Genomic DNA, 5,826 nt, shown 5'->3' on the forward strand with positions numbered 1-5,826 from the left:
AAACCCATAAAACCACATAAACCTTTCACTCATTAGTAAAACACTTACTTACACTTCCTACAGCTGCAGATTTATGTAACGCCTACAGTGATATCTTGTGCCATGGTCATATGAGCCTTCTGTTAGCTCAGCAATAAGACAGCTCTTCATCCCTGATCAGTATGCAGCCACGTGCTCCAGCCCATTTAAAGATCCCTGCTGTCACCACCTCCCTTCTCCTGGTGGTTTGTGTACCAAATGTCAGTAAATATTCATACATGTGGCTTTGACCTTGAAAGGCTGCCTCTTCCAATACGTTTCCTCTCGACTTGACTTTACTTTCAGAGTCAAAAAGAGGGAAATTAAGAGGAACATTCGTTTTGCATTTGCAGTTTTGTTAATATACAGTATAATTAACTGTGGCATGCTTTTATCCCATCATGCCACTAAACAGTGACTAATGCTTTACGTAACTGCTTCATGTCCATGCCAGAAAACTCTTAAGACTTGGAAGGTGTCATCCAACATAATGTTTCCAATCTTACACCGTAAGTACCTGAGAGCCATCAGGAGGATGGACAAACTGAACCATAAACAGTCCATATCTGCAGTTGCTTATTAAAATCCCCGCCTGCTATGCTCCATTCTCATTACTTATAAAGTTCTTTTACTGGGCGCTGAACACCAGGCAATTAACATTTTGAGTCTCTCCTCATGCCAGGTGAAGTTATTTTTGGTATTTTTAAGCCTGCCCTTCAGGAACCCTGTGGAAAGCCATTCAAACTAAAGGATGATTGACTTTTACAGAGAAAAAAATGCAAAGTAAAGAGGGGGGAGTTGGGATAAATATGCTAAGAAATGGGGTTCAAAACCCAGAAGGGGTTTGGAAGTGACCCTCTCTCTGAAGGTCCCCTCCAAATTCACATTGCTTAATTTATTCATTACTGTAAAAAAAACAAGCTCTTTAACATTCCACCTGCATAAAAATTATTTCTAGAGTGTTTGAGACGAAGCCAACAATCCAATAAATTGAAGGTGACACATTCCTTCATGTATACTGTGGGAGGTATAGATTGATTATGTGACATCCTTCGGTTCTGTTAAAGCATGGCAGTGAGGAATGGATTGCATTGATTTCACCACCAATTTTTCAACGCTCAGACTTATATGTTTCTCAGCAAAGACACTTTATCTGTTTTCAGGATTTCTGACAAACAGCTAGTGCTGCAAGGGAGAAAGTACATAGCAAGGGAGCAAAGAAGTAAAAATACATAGCTATGAGAAATAGATGGATGGTTGGAATATATGGCTTTTGCTGCTCCATATTGACTAAAACTACTGAAAAAACAGGAGGAAAGGGAGACCAAGTCTAAGCATGTAGTGTGTGGAAAAGAAAGTGTGTCTTCAAATAATAGTGAGGTACCCGAATGAACATTGAAACAGGTTTTGCTCCCTGCAATCATTCCTCCTGTTCATACTGAAGAATAAGATCCCCTCCAATGTAAGTGATGGGGAACAAAATCCACAGTCCTTGTTTTGAGTAAAAATGTATCTTGTTTATCTGAAGACAATAGCTCATTCAGCTGTCTGGGTTAGACAAATAAAGTGGATATCTTTCACAGTTACAGCCTTTTTAGTAAAAATGCCCCTCTTAGTGTCTCAGTGGACAGTGTTTTCCTGTTTAGCTGCAGTGGAAGGATCGAAACAAAAAGAGGGACTTTGGCACTGAAAAGACAGTAACTGTGAAAGATATTGAATTTATTTGAATAATGTGGGCAGCTGAAGCTTCAAATAAATGTTTAAATACATTTTTGCATGGAAGGAGGGTTGTGGACTTTGAAAGTGCATTATGAAGGGATCTCGTAATGGCCAGCATGAACAAGAGGAATGATTACAGCAAGAAAAATGCCAGTGTTCATTTGGGCACCTGAGTGTTGTTTTAGGACAGATTTGAAAAATGTAGACTTTATGGTCACATAAGTCAAATTTAAGGACAATTTCAAATCAACACATGATGGACTGTGATGATGAAGAGGCTGTTGAGCTCATGTGATGGGGTTGTGGAGGTAAGTCAGGAGGCCACTGAACCACAAGACGGATTTACTACCCTAATGTCATTTCTCCTACTTGCAGATTACATTAATATATACATATTTATAGTCATATACATGCACATTTCATATCACATGCACATTGACTTGTATTGTATGCTTCTTGATGGTGAGTTGATGGATGACAGTCACAAACAAGATAAAACTTGACAAACCGCTGTCATCTCTGTATACAATCAGTAGGCTAAATTACTGTACTGTACTGTACTGTACTGTAAGCAAAGGAAGTCAACATCTGACTGAATGGGAACATCAAATTAAGTTAACATCAAAAAAAAAACAAAAAAAAAACTCAACAAGCATAACCTTTGGTAAAAGTAACACAGTAAGGCAGCTCTGCAGTTAATTCAGCTCTTTGCTTCGGGACACAGAGTCCGTAATTTCAGGATTTTTAACAATATAGAGCCACACTCTTCTACTAACAGTCTGATAAGAATAAGTCAGTGTTTGTTTCAATACTCCAAAACCTGCAGGAGAGTAATAGTAACAAATGGTCACAAATGGTGCTTCCATACTGAGAGTGAAAATCCATCCATTATGGTGAAACTGTATTTCAGGCACACAGCATGAATTCATTTAGTGTGACTCTGTGTTTTACCCAGTTTACACACAAAATGAAGGACTACTCTCTCATAACAGCTAAGCAACAGGAGTTACTGGTGCAGTCAAGCAATTATGTTAAAAACAAACTGGCCAAAATTAGAAGGGATCACCAATTGAAGTGCAGAGCATGTTGAGTGCTGCTATGAAAAATTAAAAGCCCACAAGCCTGGACGCTGTTTGTATAACTCACTTCTGTTCCTTTGCAGTTGTGGAAAGTAACTAAGTACTTTACTCAAGTACTGTACTTAAGTACAATTTTGAGGTACTTGTACTTTACTTGAGTTTTTCCATTTGATGCTACTTTATACTTCCACTCCACTACATTTCAGAGGGAAATATTCTACTTTCTACTCCACTACATTCATCTGACAGCTTTAGTTACCCTTCAGATGAAGATTTGATACAATGGATAATATAACAAGCTTTTAAAATACAACACATTGTTAAAGATTAAACCAGTGGTTTCCAGCCTTTTTTGGCTTCTGACGTCTTACAAAAAGCAGTGTATAGTTAGGGTCACATTTCTATGAGTTGTTAACAGCTCCACTAAATAGTGATTTTTTCCCTCTAAACCTCTCAAGTGGTTTCATTTCAATAAATGTTATTATATGTAATAAATTATCCGATATTTCACCAAAACTCAAAGATTAGAGAAAAAGTCCAAAAACTGAAAACATTTGTGTATCAGAACTTTGTTTTTTCTTCTTTTCTCTCCCATTAATCATCTCACGACCCCTCAGATTTATCTGGTGAACCACTTGACTAATCTAGCTAGTCATATATAATAACATGTCAATCAGAGGGACCAAACCACTACTTTTACTGCAATACTTTAACTACATTTTGCTGCAACTTTTACATTTTGCTGCATACTTATGTACTTTTACTTAAGTAGGAATTTTCATGCAGGACTTTTACTTGTAATGGAGTATTTCTACATTGCTATATTGGTACTTTTACTTAACTAAAGGATCTGAATACTTCTTCCACCGCTGTTCCATTGTAAGCCGTTCATTTAATTCCTTATAGGACATATTCTCTATTGTGATCGAAGCTTTCGTTACCTTTCCAACACTCTTGTTCTCATTCTCTTCTGCTGTAAATCATTTCCAATGCCTCCACCACTTGCCTCCAATCATCAATTATGAAATGTTTTCTATTTCTCCCTAGTATCAATTGCTTTTAATGGTCAGAAAACGTTAAATATTCTGCACCACTCATAGCTGAGAAGAGGGTATCAAGCTTAAACCCTGTGTAAACTGAACCTTTAATTCCACAGACGACAGCAGCTCTTTCATTAGACTGCTGGCTTTACTCGATTTTGATATAACTGTAAAGAAAGGTTGGTTGAGAGATTTATTATGATCAAGAAAAAAATGCTGAAACATGTCCCTTTTTCCTTATCCTGCTCTTGATGTTACTCAACAAGTGTATTAAAGGGGGACAATGAAAATTAAATTGAAGTTTTTCAAGTAGATGTTTCATGTCTGAGTCTGTTGCCTTTTTTCACAGTTATACTGTAGACAGTTATACAGTGCTACTTGAGCCTGATCAGGTTTGACCAAAAAAAAAAAAAAAAAAAAATTCAATCATTTGTATCCCAACAAGTCCGAAACTTCTTCTTAATGTCCTCTTATCACTGGACACACATGTCAACTAAATAATGCTGCCAAGACTTTTTATAAATGCTGGCTCATGTTACTGCGAAAGATTATAGTCCCTGTACTCCATCACTCTGTGGTATTTCTGTTTAATGTGGGATCCAAGGACTGCAAACATCTCACTGGACTGAAAAAGGGCTGCAAGAGGATTTTTGAGGGGCGAAGGATACAACTCCCCAGCGTAGTACAGTAAGGCACAGCTGTGTTTGAGCCAAAAACTCTCTCTTCTCAGAAAATCCTCACAATTTACTTGAAAGAGTTTAACAAAAGCACAGGAATCACACGTCACTGCAAAATTATTTTGATTTGACTTTTAGGACTTGTATAGATGACTCTGCTCATGCTGAAGTAGTATCTCAAATTTAAACACCAGACCATTCTGTGTATTATTATAAATGAAAAGCTCTGACTGCAAGATGAAATTTACACACACAAAAAAAATCAATACAGTATTACAGAGGAGCTCAATAAATAACTGTTAGGAAGTTAAATTTGATACATGAAGTGAAAAGAAACTACATTTCACATTTGAGCCTTTGTGGCTAAACTGACCTTTGTTTCTAGAGAAAAAATACGGTTATGTTAAAACAGTGAACACTAACTACAGTTAAATAACCCCAGGTTTATGTGTTGGAAAAACCCGAAAAGCTCTTATAGAGATAAATGCCACAGAAATGTCAGCTACAAATAGACAGCTGTCATGGCAACTTCGATATCTGATATCTGGCTTAAAAGTCATTTTTCCTTTTTATTAATTTATTTCTTTTACAAAAGCCCCCGTCTGCTCCGGCTCATAGAGGACCGGTGAGCACATAGAAACCATGGCAACACACCAGAGAGGGGAAAACAATCTTTTCATGCACACTAAAATGTTCTGAGTGGTTCATTTAATACACAAAGCTGCAAAATAAAGTTTTGAATGGCAGCAACAACACACTCCCTGCTTAAGTAGTTATTTTGCTCCTTTTATTCTTGTTACAAAATCAGGATATGATGTTCATATGTATCATGTGATTCATAATTAGAACCTGTATGCCCCAACACATGTGATGACTTCTTCCATGTGTCAGAATAAAGACTGCAGTAGCCCTGCATGTGCTGGCAGATTCCCTTTAGACAAGCAATCTGACGTGAACGCTTGTCCCATGAGGCAATACACTCAGCTTATCAACATGATTCATCTTGCTGATAACACAGTGTGTGTGTGTATGTGTCTGCAGTGTATGATGGGTGAGTCCTGCTGCTGGGGGTTATGAGCAAAACACTATTAGGTATTTCATTACCAGTTTTGTGAATGAACCCGGACAGCAATAATACAGCATCTATTTTTAATCATTTTTTGATTGTCATGGAGAATAAGCTATTCTCTCTCTCTCTCTCTCTCTCTCTCTCTCTCTCTCCCTCTCTCTAGGAATTCAACACAAGGTGAAATCTCTCCCTGTTGCTTCCCCCCCACATGGTTCGCAACCTAT

The sequence above is a fragment of the Thunnus thynnus genome, chromosome 18 (assembly GCF_963924715.1).
Source record: "Thunnus thynnus chromosome 18, fThuThy2.1, whole genome shotgun sequence".
Lineage (NCBI taxonomy): Eukaryota > Metazoa > Chordata > Actinopteri > Scombriformes > Scombridae > Thunnus > Thunnus thynnus.